The 15,222-nt window shown below is 47.4% G+C and overlaps 1 long non-coding RNA gene and 1 other non-coding gene across 4 annotated transcripts; one reads left to right on the forward strand and one right to left on the reverse strand.

The window, feature by feature from the left end:
- The first annotated feature begins 675 nt into the window (after window positions 1-675).
- LOC130272579 (uncharacterized) lies at window positions 676-11,840 on the forward strand. 3 transcript variants are annotated; one of them, XR_008843618.1, is made up of 4 exons: window positions 676-808; window positions 9,203-9,335; window positions 11,366-11,410; window positions 11,519-11,840. It is a non-coding gene; the product is annotated as an uncharacterized LOC130272579 (long non-coding RNA). The 3 variants fall into 3 exon arrangements; XR_008843617.1 differs by having other exon boundaries at window positions 11,366-11,840; XR_008843619.1 differs by lacking the exon at window positions 11,366-11,410.
- A 1,898-nt stretch (window positions 11,841-13,738) lies between these two features.
- LOC130274683 (U2 spliceosomal RNA) lies at window positions 13,739-13,935 on the reverse strand. The gene has a single exon (XR_008844432.1). It is a non-coding gene; the product is annotated as a U2 spliceosomal RNA (small nuclear RNA).
- Window positions 13,936-15,222: the final 1,287 nt, after the last annotated feature.

A 15,222-nucleotide genomic window follows, 5' to 3' on the forward strand; every position in this document is an offset into this window, starting at 1 on the left:
CAGTAAAGCCACATGTACCGCCGGCTTTTACAGTTGATAAATGTGGATCGCAGCGGGTCTCTGGATAATGACCTGCTGCGATCTGCACCTCAGCCTCTTGACTATAACTCCCATCATGGGCAGAGTCTGTCCATGATGGGTGTTGCAGTCCTTACTGTGTGAAAATACACACTTTGGTACGTGTCCTCCGAGGTGGTGTATATTTGTGTGTCCAGAAAAAAAACAAAAAACCCAGTTAGTAAATCGATGTCTACGGGAAAAATGGCTCTACGGTACACCCAAAGGGTGACATCTTTAGAAAAAGTTCCACCAAAAAAGACGCACAAAAAGAATGCAGAAAATATCATTGCACAAGATTTTGCGCAAGAAAATACACTTAAAATGACTCTATATAGATTGATGAATACCCCCCAAAGGGGATAAACATGTGTATAGCAAATCTGTGTTACTGCAATCCTTTTCTGTGAGAAATACTTCATTTAAAAAAATAATTTCAGTGGTGCCAACATTTACAGCCATGACTGTGTATATATATATGTAAAACCTATATCAAAACCTGTCCAGAGGAAAAGTTGCTAAGTTGGCCATAGCAACCAATCAGATCGCTTCTTTCATTATTGAAAAGGCCCCTGAAAGAAATGATCTGATTGGTTGCTAAGGGCAACTCAGCAACTTTTCCTCTGGACAGGTTTTGATAAATCTCCCCCCAATTTGTGTGTGCATGTTCCAGCATCACTTCCAAACGGCCAAAGATATAAACATGAAACTTGGTACACATGTTAATATGTCAACAACAAACATAGGATAGGTAATTTAACCTTTACCCACCCCCATTTGCGAGAGTCAGGGTTTTTACAAGTCTATGGGAAATATATGTTACTGCATAACTTCTAAACAGCTGGAGATATTTTGATAATACTTGGTCACATGTTACTTATACTGTATGCCCACTAAAAATATAGGATAGTTAATTTAACCCTAACCTACCTTCATTTGCGTCGGTCGGGGGTTTTTGTTTAAAGTCCAATGCAAATCTTTGGGAAATGTATGTTTCATACAGCTGGAGATATTTCAATAATGCTTAGTCACATGCAGTGGCGTACCTACCATTGGCGAACCTGGCCCCCCCGGGGGCGCACACCCGGGTGGGGCGCAAGCCACCAAACATGTCAGGCCGCCCCACTGCTAGATAAATATACAGTTGCGGCTGCTTATTATGATGGCCAGTGTCAGCGAGTGCAGGCCAGAGGAGTGCAGGGGAGAGCCGCGCTGATCGCACTACACAGCCACCACAAATACCTTTCTCCTGAGCATGGGCACTTTAAAAATCTGTTCAGGGCAGGACAAGCTAGGGGTTCATGGGAGAACATATGTGCGCCGCGCAGGTACACACGTCTGCCCCAGGCCCCTGACATCCCTGGCAGTGCAGAGAGGAAAAGCAGCCTCCAACGCCCCACAGTTTCTCAGCACCGCGGTGAGTGTACTTACCGAGCATGGGTGCGCTGAAGAGATGGGAAGGGACGGGGCGCTGTGTGAAGAGACCGTGGATTCAGGAACAGGTATGGGTGGACGGACGGGCGGGGGCTTTGGGTTGTGTGAAGAGACCGTGGATTCAGGGGGAGATGGGGGTGTAAGGTGACTGAGGATGGGGGGATGAGGTGACTGAGGATGGGGGGGGTGAGAAGACCAAGGATGTGGGGGGGGGGTGAAGTGAGTGATATTGACTGCATTTTGGTCAGGTAGGGAGGTAGGGAGGAGGTGGGAAGGTGTCCCTCTAAAGGAAATTTGTCACCTGCACTAACCTGTCAGTACCTACAGGTAGTGCACATGGCATTGATGACAACGGTACTTACCTTGTCCCGGTCGGTGGCAGGGATCTCCTGTAATCTCCTCCGTTAGCTCCAGCTTCGGGCACCGACTTGGGGCACTGGCAGAGCTTAATGACATCACCGCTGCTGTTCCCAGGGCCCAGCATAGAGCAGCAGCGGTGACGTCACTAAGCTCTGCCCATGTCCCAAGCCGGTGCCCGGAGCTTGAGCTAATGGAGGAGATTACAGAAGATCCCCGCCATGGACCAGGACAAGGTAAGTACCGTTGTCATCAGTGTCACCTGCACTACCTGTCGGTACTGACAGGTTAGTGCAGGTGCCACTGGTGACAGATGGGGTAGTGTCAGTACTGTATCCCCTGTATCTGCCATTCAGCAGCCATACCTCCAAACTGCTCCAAAAAACAAACTGTCAGCAACAGTGATCTCAAAATAAACTGCAATAACCCCAAGTGTCAGCCATAATGCCCCTTTATTGTTAACCACCTAATCCCCCAATGTCATTCAGAAGGCCCACTTCCTTTATTTCTAAATACATTATCCACCTACTGTCATCCAAAATGCATCCCATTGTTTGTTACATTGCCCCATGTTGTCAATTTACTTGGATGTCCTTTTAGTTTTCACCAGTGTTCCTGTTACGCCGAGCGCTCCGGGTCCCCGCTCCTCCCCGAGCGCTCGCTACACCCTCGCTACTGCAGCGCCCCGGTCAGATCCACTGACCGGGTGCGCTGCGATACCGCCTCCAGCCGGGATGCGATTCGCGATGCGGGTGGCGCCCGCTCGCGATGCGCACCCCGGCCCCCGTACCTGACTCGCTCTCCGTCGGTCCTGTCCCGGCGCGCGCGGCCCCGCTCCCTAGGGCGCGCGCGCGCCGGGTCTCTGCGATTTAAAGGGCCACTGCGCCGCTGATTGGCGCAGTGGTTCTAATTAGTGTCTTCACCTGTGCACTCCCTATGTATACCTCACTTCCCCTGCACTCCCTCGCCGGATCTTGTTGCCATCGTGCCTAGTGAAAGCGTTCCCTTGTGTGTTCCTAGCCTGTGTTCCAGACCTCCTGCCGTTGCCCCTGACTACGATCCTTGCTGCCTGCCCCGACCTTCTGCTACGTCCGACCTTGCTTTTGTCTACTCCCTTGTACCGCGCCTATCTTCAGCAGTCAGAGAGGTTGAGCCGTTGCTAGTGGATACGACCTGGTTACTACCGCCGCAGCAAGACCATCCCGCTTTGCGGCGGGCTCTGGTGAATACCAGTAGTGACTTAGAACCGGTCCACTAGCACGGTCCACGCCAATCCCTCTCTGGCACAGAGGATCCACCTCCTGCCAGCCGGCATCGTGACAGTAGATCCGGCCATGGATCCCGCTGAAGTTCCTCTGCCAGTTGTCGCCGACCTCACCACGGTGGTCGCCCAGCAGTCGCAACAGATAGCGCAACAAGGCCACCAGCTGTCTCAACTGACCGTGATGCTACAGCAGCTACTACCACAGCTTCAGCAATCATCTCCTCCGCCAGCTCCTGCACCTCCTCCGCAGCGAGTGGCCGCTTCCAGCCTACGAATATCCTTGCCGGATAAATTTGATGGGGACTCTAAGTTTTGCCGTGGCTTTCTTTCACAATGTTCCCTGCACTTGGAGATGATGTCGGACCAGTTTCCTACTGAAAGGTCTAAGGTGGCTTTCGTAGTCAGCCTGCTCTCTGGGAAAGCTCTGTCATGGGCCACACCGCTCTGGGACCGCAATGACCCCGTCACTGCCTCTGTACACTCCTTCTTCTCGGAAATTCGAAGTGTCTTTGAGGAACCTGCCCGAGCCTCTTCTGCTGAGACTGCCCTGCTGAACCTGGTCCAGGGTAATTCTTCCGTTGGCGAGTACGCCATACAATTCCGTACTCTTGCTTCTGAACTATCCTGGAATAATGAGGCCCTCTGCGCGACCTATAAAAAAGGCCTATCCAGCAACATTAAAGATGTTCTGGCCGCACGAGAAATTCCTGCTAACCTGCATGATCTCATTCATCTAGCCACTCGCATTGACATGCGTTTTTCCGAAAGGCGTCAAGAGCTCCGCCAGGATATGGACTTTGTTCGCACGTGGCGTTTTTTCTCCCCGGCTCCTCTCTCCTCTGGTCCTCTGCAATCCGTTCCTGTGCCTCCCGCCGTGGAGGCTATGCAAGTTGACCGGTCTCGCCTGACACCTCAAGAGAGGACACGACGCCGCATGGAGAATCTCTGCCTGTACTGTGCCGGTACCGAACACTTCCTGAAGGATTGTCCTTGGATTCCGGATCTGCAGGAAACTTTATTTTGGCCTCTCTCATCAACAGGTTCAACATCCCGGTAACCAGTCTCGCCAGACCCCTCTACATCAATTGTGTTAACAATGTAAGATTGGACTGTACCATACGTTACCGCACGGAGCCCCTCCTAATGTGCATCGGACCTCATCATGAAAAAATTGAGTTTTTGGTCCTCCCCAATTGCACTTCCGAAATTCTCCTTGGACTACCGTGGCTTCAACGCCATTCCCCAACCCTGGATTGGTCCACAGGGGAGATCAAGAGCTGGGGTACCTCTTGTTTCAAGGACTGCCTTAAACCGGTTCCCAGTACTCCCTGCCGTGACCCTGTGGTTCCCCCTGTAACCGGTCTCCCTAAGGCCTATATGGACTATGCTGACGTATTTTGCAAGAAACAAGCTGAGACTCTACCTCCTCACAGGCCTTATGACTGTCCTATTGACCTCCTCCCGGGCACTACTCCACCCCGGGGCAGAATTTATCCTCTGTCCGCCCCAGAGACTCTTGCTATGTCCGAGTACATCCAGGAAAATTTAAAAAAGGGGTTTATCCGCAAATCCTCCTCTCCTGCCGGAGCTGGATTTTTCTTTGTGTCCAAAAAAGATGGCTCCCTACATCCTTGCATTGACTACCGCGGACTTAATAAAATCACGGTAAAGAACCGCTACCCTCTACCTCTTATCTCTGAACTCTTTGATCGCCTCCAAGGTGCCCACATCTTTACCAAACTGGACTTAAGAGGTGCTTATAATCTCATCCGCATCAGGGAGGGGGACGAATGGAAAACGGCATTTAACACTAGAGATGGACACTTTGAGTATCTGGTCATGCCCTTTGGCCTGTGCAACGCCCCTGCCGTCTTCCAAGACTTTGTTAATGAAATTTTTCGTGATCTCTTATATTCCTGTGTTGTTGTGTATCTGGACGATATTCTGATTTTTTCTGCCAACCTAGAAGAACACCGCCAGCATGTCCGCATGGTTCTTCAGAGACTTCGAGACAATCAACTTTATGCCAAAATGGAGAAATGTCTGTTTGAATGTCAATCTCTTCCTTTCCTAGGATACTTGGTCTCTGGCCAGGGACTACAAATGGACCCAGACAAACTCTCTGCCGTCTTAGACTCCGTGCTATCCAACGTTTTTTGGGGTTCGCCAATTATTACAGACAATTTATTCCACATTTTTCCACCATTGTGGCTCCTATCGTGGCTTTAACCAAGAAGAATGCCAATCCTAAGTCATGGCCTCCTCAAGCGGAAGACGCCTTTAAACGGCTCAAGTCTGCCTTTTCTTCTGCTCCCGTGCTCTCCAGACCTGACCCATCTAAACCCTTCCTATTGGAGGTTGATGCCTCCTCAGTAGGAGCTGGAGCGGTTCTTCTACAAAAAAATTCTTCTGGGCATGCTGTTACTTGTGGTTTTTTTTCTAGGACCTTCTCTCCGGCGGAGAGGAACTACTCCATCGGGGATCGAGAGCTATTGGCCATTAAATTAGCACTTGAGGAATGGAGGCATCTGCTGGAGGGATCAAAATTTCCAGTTATTATTTACACCGATCACAAGAATCTCTCCTATCTCCAGTCTGCCCAACGGCTGAACCCTCGCCAGGCCAGGTGGTCTCTGTTCTTTGCCCGGTTTAATTTTGAAATTCACTTTCGCCCTGCCGATAAGAACATTAGGGCCGATGTTCTCTCTCGTTCCTCGGATGCCTCGGAAGTAGAGCTCTCTCCGCAACACATCATTCCTCCTGACTGCCTGATCTCCACTTCTCCAGCCTCCATCAGGCAAACTCCTCCAGGGAAGACCTTCGTCTCTCCACGCCAACGCCTCGGAATCCTCAAATGGGGTCACTCCTCCCATCTCGCAGGCCATGCGGGCATCAAGAAATCCTTGCAACTCATCTCTCGTTTCTATTGGTGGCCGACTCTGGAGACGGATGTTGTTGATTTTGTGCGGGCCTGCACTGTCTGTGCCCGGGATAAGACTCCTCGCCAGAAGCCTGCTGGTCTTCTTCATCCTCTGCCTGTCCCCGAACAGCCTTGGTCTCTGATTGGTATGGACTTTATTACAGACTTACCCCCATCCCGTGGAAACACTGTTGTTTGGGTGGTCGTTGATCGATTTTCCAAGATGGCACATTTTATTCCTCTTCCTGGTCTTCCTTCAGCGCCTCAGTTGGCAAAACAATTTTTTGTACACATTTTTCGTCTTCACGGGTTGCCCACGCAGATCGTCTCGGATAGAGGCGTCCAATTCGTGTCTAAATTCTGGAGGGCTCTCTGTAAACAACTCAAGATTAAATTAAACTTTTCTTCTGCTTATCATCCTCAATCCAATGGGCAAGTAGAAAGAATTAACCAGGTCCTGGGTGATTATTTACGGCATTTTGTTTCCTCCCGCCAGGATGACTGGGCAGATCTTCTTCCATGGGCCGAATTCTCGTACAACTTCAGAGTCTCTGAATCTTCTTCCAAATCCCCATTTTTCGTGGTGTACGGCCGTCACCCTCTTCCCCCCCTCCCTACTCCCTTGCCCTCTGGTTTGCCCGCTGTGGATGAAATAACTCGTGATCTTTCCACCATATGGAAAGAGACCCAAAATTCTCTCTTACAGGCTTCATCACGCATGAAGAAGTTTGCTGATAAGAAAAGAAGAGCTCCCCCCATTTTTTCTCCCGGAGACAAGGTATGGCTCTCCGCTAAATATGTCCGCTTCCGTGTTCCCAGCTACAAATTGGGACCACGCTATCTTGGTCCTTTCAAAATCTTGTGCCAAATTAATCCTGTCTCTTACAAACTTCTTCTTCCTCCTTCTCTTCGTATTCCTAATGCCTTTCATGTCTCTCTTCTTAAACCACTCATCATCAACCGTTTCTCTCCTAAACTTATTTCTCCCACTCCTGTCTCCGGTTCTTCGGACATCTTTCCCGTAAAGGAGATACTGGCCTCCAAAAAGGTCAGAGGAAAAACCTTTTTTTTGGTTGACTGGGAGGGCTGTGGTCCTGAAGAGAGATCCTGGGAACCTGAGGACAATATCCTAGATAAAAGTCTGGTCCTCAGGTTCTCAGGCTCCAAGAAGAGGGGGAGACCCAAGGGGGGGGGTACTGTTACGCCGAGCGCTCCGGGTCCCCGCTCCTCCCCGGAGCGCTCGCTACACCCTCGCTACTGCAGCGCCCCGGTCAGATCCACTGACCGGGTGCGCTGCGATACCGCCTCCAGCCGGGATGCGATTCGCGATGCGGGTGGCGCCCGCTCGCGATGCGCACCCCGGCCCCCGTACCTGACTCGCTCTCCGTCGGTCCTGTCCCGGCGCGCGCGGCCCCGCTCCCTAGGGCGCGCCGGGTCTCTGCGATTTAAAGGGCCACTGTGCCGCTGATTGGCGCAGTGGTTCTAATTAGTGTCTTCACCTGTGCACTCCCTATGTATACCTCACTTCCCCTGCACTCCCTCGCCGGATCTTGTTGCCATCGTGCCTAGTGAAAGCGTTCCCTTGTGTGTTCCTAGCCTGTGTTCCAGACCTCCTGCCGTTGCCCCTGACTACGATCCTTGCTGCCTGCCCCGACCTTCTGCTACGTCCGACCTTGCTTTTGTCTACTCCCTTGTACCGCGCCTATCTTCAGCAGTCAGAGAGGTTGAGCCGTTGCTAGTGGATACGACCTGGTTACTACTGCCGCAGCAAGACCATCCCGCTTTGCGGCGGGCTCTGGTGAATACCAGTAGTGACTTAGAACCGGTCCACTAGCACGGTCCACGCCAATCCCTCTCTGGCACAGAGGATCCACCTCCTGCCAGCCGGCATCGTGACAGTTCCAATAATGCCAGCCATAATATCCCCCCAGGTTCTGCCACCATGTCCACATATTTCAAGCCACAATACTACTCCACTGTCCACCATATTGTCCTCATTTGTCCAGCCACAACAGCCTTCTAAGGTCTGCCACAATGTGTCTTCCACATTGCTCCCAACTTGCCGTCTTGGATTCTCCTCAGTGTCTATTATACTATCCCCATATTACAAGCCACAAAACCTCCTGGTGTCTACCACAACTTCCCCTTATTGCAAGCTAGAGTCAGCCTAATCCTCAGCCACAATGCCTCCTATAACCATAAACAAAATGAGGAGAGGGTGAGGAGAATGAGGAGGAGGGGGGATGTGCATATGTATGTATGATGTGTGTGTCTGTGTGTATGATGTGTGTGTGTGCATATGATAGATAGGCATATGCATGATAGATGTGCGTATGTATGATGGATGTATGTGTGATAGATGTTTGTATGTATGATAGATGTGCGTATTTATGATAGTTTTATGATGTATGTATGATAGATGTGTTTATTATATATGCATGTATGATAGGTGTGCGTATGTATGGAGTGTGTATTATAGATGTATGTTTGATAGATATGTGAATGTATGGTGTGTGTATTATAGATGTATGTATGATAGATGTGTGTATGAAAGATAGATCACACATCTATCATACATACACCCATCTACTACACACACACACATCTATGATACATACACCCATCTATCACGCACACCTCTACCATACATACACACATTTGTGGTGGGGGAGAGAAGAGGAGTGTGGAGAGTACTTAGGGTATGTTCACACGGCATAATGTCCACAGGAATATTCCACATGGAAATTTCCCTGCAGCAGAGTCCCTTTAATTTTATTAATTATTATATTCAGGGGTACAGTGTCCCTGCAGCAGAGTCACTTTAATTTTATTAATTATTATATTTGGGGGTACAGTTTGTAGCAATATTATATTCAGAGGACACAGTGTGTGGCAGTATTGTATTTAGGGGTGCAGTGTGTGGCAGTATTATATTTAGGGGGTAAAGTGTGTGGCAGTATTATATTCAGGGGGTACAGTGTGTGGCAGTATTAAATTCAGGTGGTACAGTTTGTAGCAGTATTATATTCAGAGGACACAGTGTGTGGCAGTGTTGTATTTAGGGATACAGTGTGTGGCAATATTATATTCAGGAGGTACAGTGTGTGGCAGAGTTGTATTCAGGAGGCACAGTATCTGGCAGGGTTATAATGATTAATGTCTTAATATAGAGGCTCTGCTAACAAAGTGAGGAACCAATGATGTTCAGGCATCAGATTTTGCAGAGGAAGACGTAGCTGGAAGAAGTCCTGGTGCCTGGACAAGATGAAGAAAAGGAAGGACAACAGAGAAGACATCACTCAGGTCATTAATATCATTGTGCATTCTGTCTGACTGTCCCATCAGAGCTATAGTCACTTGTAAATTATGCTGTAGTTATGATTCTTCCCCAATCTGTGGATCTACAGGCATGATGGCAGTTGTAGCTTTGCAACAGCTGGAGAGCCACTTGTACTGAGTTTGACCTCCACCAAATAAATGGTCTGCTTAGTCTAAAATGCCTAAACCTATTTTTGGTCCCAGTTAGGCCCTAGCACAGGGGGGCCCAGGGCAATTTTTTTTGTTGCTCTGGGGCCCAGTGCTTTTCAGCTACTCCCTGGCACTTATGTCTGGCATCCAGTGGCGTGACTGCGCCTGTGTCTCTACGCCTTATTGAGGAGGAGTGTAGGGACCAACGCACCACTGCTGAGCATGGGTTGGGCTCTAGTCTCTGGAGCATCCAAGAGCAGGCAGCTGCTGCTGCTGCTGATGTGAGTTTAAAAAGTTAAAAAACAACACACAAGAAATGTATGTTTATTTAGTATACTGAACATTTAAGACTCGTATTAACCTAATGCAAGCAGGCAGCAACATGAGGGGGCACAATCAGGATCTAAACCATACGGGGGGGGGGGGACACTGTCGGTATCTAATCCATATGGGGGGGGGGGGCACAGTACCTAATCCATATGGATCCATGTATAGATTAGATACTGTGTCCCTCCCGTTTGGATTAGAAATATCCGTTACCCCCCTCATATGGATCAGAAATTGTGCACTTTCCATATGGCTTAGTAGTATCTAATCCATATAGGGGATCAGGATCACAGTATTTAATCCATACAGTAAGGCAGAATATTTAATCCATATGTATTGGGGGGGGGGGGGGGGCACCAATGCAGCACCTCGCCAGGGGCGCAAGGGGCACTAGGTACGACTCTGGTCACATGTTACTTATACGTCAAATAAAAATATATAATAAATTAACCCCTAATCTACCCCCAAATGTGAAGGATGGGGTTTTTGTTTCAAATCCTGTGCGAGTATATAGGACTTCTGGCCTTACTTCAAAGCTCTGCTCCTGTTGAATGCATCAGTCCAGCTGGCAAGCCACACCCTCCCCGCATTCCATGCCCCATTTTGCAAAGACACGCCCACCCTTTAAGCCACATCCCTTTTCTCTTCGGCTTACAATATCTTTACCACAACGCAACCCCACCTGAGGACGGGATATGAGGATGGGATATGAGGATGGGATATGAGGACGTGATATAAGGTCGGGATATAAGGAAGAGATTTAAGGAGAGGATATGAGGAGGGGATTTAGGATCGGGAAATGAGAAGGGAATATGTGGTCAGGATTTTAGGACAGAATATGAGCTTCCTCCTTTGTTGCTCCCCCCCCCCCCCCCCAACACACACACACACACACGGATAAGGTATGAAAAAACGGGCAGCGCCGAGTACTCAGCTAGCGCCGAGTGTAGGGCTTCCCTTAGACTCTCAGTACTGTATGTTACTAGTATTCTTTATTCCCTCTACTATGTTTGACTTCAAACAGTTTTACTTTCTTATTGGCTTTTACAAACTCTCTCTGACTTTAAGACACATAATATCTAATTACAGAGCCCTTTCAACTGCTGGTACAGAGGTTCCTTTGTTTGATCTCCACATGTTCTTTATCACATGCTAACCATCATTATAGGCAGTAAAATAACTAAGGAAAAGCTCCTCTGTACAAAGCTGCTCCCTGCAGCCATAGAACATACAATTCTTATTAAAATTACGTTGATTTAATGTTTTTTGACACTTACAAATGTATGAATAACATGTGACATAATACAAATTCATATGTTGGACTTCTGATGTAAGTAGCATTGTATGAAAGGATGATATAAAAGGTTCCTGAGCGGGGCTACCCCTTATGGGTGAAGCCACCTAAGTATAGGGCATTGAAGTAGGGCAAAATAGGGATCTATTTGACAATAGGGCCCCACAATATATACCTAGCCCACTTAAAATAGGGAGTTTTCTTTCTCTGTATGCTCCTCTATATGCTTGTTTTTTTCTTACAGGGCGAACCCCCGTTGGCAGATGACTTCAAGAGATATGCCCATACGGTTTAACCTATTTCTCTTTTTATATATCTATTATAATTAAGAGCTAACCGGACATTATTGCACAAACTATGTGATTCACTATTACTGTCTGGTGTGTGTTTGTTTTAGGGGTTTAATTAACAGACCCTGGCAGTATAAAAGAAACTCCTTATGCTCTAAATACTCCCCTGATGACATCGCTGAATAAGACAATAGAAATGTGTTGGAGGAACCAGTCGCCGGAGATGGACGACTGAAGGAGTGCGATTCCTAGATCATCCGTGTGAGACGTTCTAATAGATCCAGGATGTACATTTGATTCAAATTATAGCACTCCGGAGCTAATATACTTATTTCTTAATAGCTCTTATAATTGCATAATAACTACAATACAAGCACTTAATACACAATATTTGCTTTATTATTTTTAATATAACCAATAAAAGGAAAATTTTAGGCACCTCTTACACTGGTATTGGTAAGCTGGTGATATATTATAAAAAATGGAGACACATTTTGTATACTTTGTATCTGCCACAGCTGTGTGCACCTGTGTATTAGGTAGTTGTACTGGCTATTTTCCTATGTTTTCTTTTTTTTTTTTCAATGCAAATTAGGGGGAGTGGCACCCTCTTTAGCTGTGTACCCTTCCCTGGTTTTTAAAATGATAGTGGATCCTGCATGTCACCCAGTCTGAGGCTATGGGGGGACATTTAGCAATGTTGGTGTAAGGTAGTATAGATTTTACTCATGTTTGCTTGATATTTTTTACGCAGTTGCTAAAAATTTTACCAAAATGGCACATGGGACTTGATAAATTTGGTACAATTATAGAAACCAGTGAGCTGCAGAGCTAGGTTTAAGCTTTGTACTCTGGCACATTTGTACATGTCCTATTAGTTGGCTTTGCACAAAAGCTGTATGCAAAAAAAAAAAAAACCTTCACATAATAACTTTGCCCCAAACTGTACACTTGATTAGGAAATGCAAACTGTGGCGCCTAAAATAAACAAGAAAAAAGATGTTCAACCAATGATAAATGTCCCCCTATATGCACAGCATAGGTGAGTAGAGTGAGCGTGTTAGGGTCCCATCCAAAGTGAGGCCACCTCTGCCGGGTGGATGAGGGACATGTTTTGATCAAAAAGTGCGCTAAGAGCCTAAATTTTTGACCAAGAGTGCTGCTGTGACCTTCTTTTTGTATACTTTGTATTTGCCACAGCAGCGTGCACCCGTGTATTAGGTAGTTGTGCTGGCTATTTTTCTGTAGTTTGTATGCTGTGTAGGTTTCTTCTAAGTATTCTGATTATGGCCAACTCTCCAAAACCTTACTTAATTTAGAATTTATATTGTGAATCCTAGTGGAGACATTGACTGAAGGGAGTGATAACAATCTCAGGATAATAATGCAGAATATATTGGTGCTACACAAATGTATAATTCAAAAAATGTGTGACAGTATCTGATTCTCTTCATGCCAGGAGAAGTAAATTACATTGATTAACTTTTGACAAGCTTTTCAAAAGGTTGTATTCGCACACACAGTATCCTGCACATTTTTAAAAAGGCCTCAGAAAAAATGAATAGGCAACTGGACCACTCTGCCTTTACACTGATAAATCTCCTCTCATGTGCATGTAGAAAGAGAAACAAAAAGAAATGGCAAGTGTAAGGATCTAAGCAACTTTAACAAAGGTCATATTGTAATAATCCTGGCATGCAGTGGTTAGTACCTTCCAAAAGTCTTCCAAGATCTAAAACAGGTGACAGGATTATGGGTATCATACTCACCATCTCTTTTTTAAGAGCCGAGGCAAGTGCTCTCTATCACCCAAAGTGCAAGAAAAAGTGCAAACGTGTCACACTAAAAAAAACGTGCACAAAGGATGCGGTATATCACTAAGCCCTTCTCCGACAGGAGAGAGGCCCCCCAACAAACCTACCCTTCACCTCCGGGCCAAAAGGCTCCTGCAAGGATCCAGGTTCAATGCCCCTTTTCGACGAAGCTACTAAGGGGCCGAAAATGCTCCTGGCTTCAACCTAGGCATTAGCCAAGGTATCAGCCAAGGAGCCGTATACTGGTGGCATCTTGACCAAAGCCAAGATGCCCAAGGGTTGCAGGGAGGTGAGGAACCTAATGGCCACACACACACCTCCCCTAGACCGCCAGGAGGGACACCCAGAAGGGCTACCGCATCCTGACAATCCTGTGTACAAATAAAGACACAAATGTGGCAGAGTGACAAACATAAAAAAATAATAAATAAGTGGACAAGTGCAGATATACTGCCCGGTCATCCGGCCGGATCTATAAAAATTTCCCTGATCCTAGCCAGAAGGCCGGGATACAAAGGGTGAGTGCCAAAGGTGAAGAGTATGGTGCAGTGTGTTCACTCAGTGAGTTAACACCCAGTGAGTTTCGGCACCTCAGGGTCACCACTCCCCGAGGCACAAAAGTACCTCGGTTCTACACCCCTCTACCTCATGGCGAGACCTGGAGGAAACAGATACTACACTTGATCTTAGCCAAAAGGCAGAGAAGCGATATATCATACTCACCATGTAGCAATAAATACATGGGGGTTGGCGTGTTAAATGTTTTTAAATTTTTTACACTATGTGGTGGATGGCCAGGTATATGTGTATCTCCTAACTTGGAAGAGATGGCACCCAAATGCACAATGGGAAGAAGCAAATGTAGTGAAAGTAATATTCTGCTAACATTGGGTCCTGTTATTAATGTTGTTCAGTGGTCTCCAAACGGTGGCCCTCCAGATATTGAAAAACTACAACTCCCAGCATGCCTTAGGCTGTCCAGGCATGCTGGGAGTTGTAGGTTTGCAATATCTGGATGGCCACAGTTTGGAGACCACTGATGTTGATGTTACTTTTGCACAAACCATATACCCTAAACCAATGGTTCTTAACCTGGGTTCGATCAAACCCCAGGGGTTCGGCAGGGGGGGTCGTAACAGGACAGGCAAACCAAGCAATTGCTTGGGGCCCCGAGCAGAGCCGGTGTTTGGCCGTCCTGTAGCGACGGGGCAATTCCCCCCATCACTATTAACTCCCTGTGGCCCCACGTTAAGTTTAAAAATGCAGGGCCGTCACTGACGTCCCGTAGTTGCGCCCATGGAAATGAAGCTGCCGAGAACCGGAGGATAGAGAAGGAGGAAGATGTGCGCTGGCCAGCTTGGTAAGTGACCAGCGGCACGTCATCTTCGGTGCTCCGACCACCGGTCCCGAGACCTACTGCTATAGCCGAAGCGGTGGTCAGAGTACTGAAGTGGGCAATACACAGGCATACAGCCTCCAGCCATACACTGTATATGGCTGGAGGCTGTATGTCTGTGGGGAAACACTGCCTACATCAGTGGTCTTCAACCTGTGGACCTCCAGATGTTGCCATTGGCTGTCCGGGCATACTGGGAGCTGTAGTTTTGCAACATCTGGAGGTCCGCAGGTTGAAGACCACTGGCCTACATAATGTGGGGGAACACGGCCTGCCTAATGTGGGGGAACACTGCCATAGTTGCGAAAATTACATGAGAGTGGCACTTGCCAAGGTAAAGCTGCGCATTTCTGAACTGGTCTCTGAAAGACAACAGCAGAAGTCACACTGATTTGCAGTAAATATCCATTATGTTTTTGTGTGAATATCATGTTTTCATGATTTTGTTCTATGTTCTTAATGGTTTTGTTCATTTTGTGCACCTATGTATAAATTTATACTTAAATATATACCTCCTATGTTTTGAATTTGAAAAAATCATATTTTATTTTTCCAATTAAGAGGGGTTCGGTGAATGCGCATATGAAACCGGTGGGGTTCA

Source organism: Hyla sarda, chromosome 5 (assembly GCF_029499605.1).
Source record: "Hyla sarda isolate aHylSar1 chromosome 5, aHylSar1.hap1, whole genome shotgun sequence".
NCBI lineage: Eukaryota > Metazoa > Chordata > Amphibia > Anura > Hylidae > Hyla > Hyla sarda.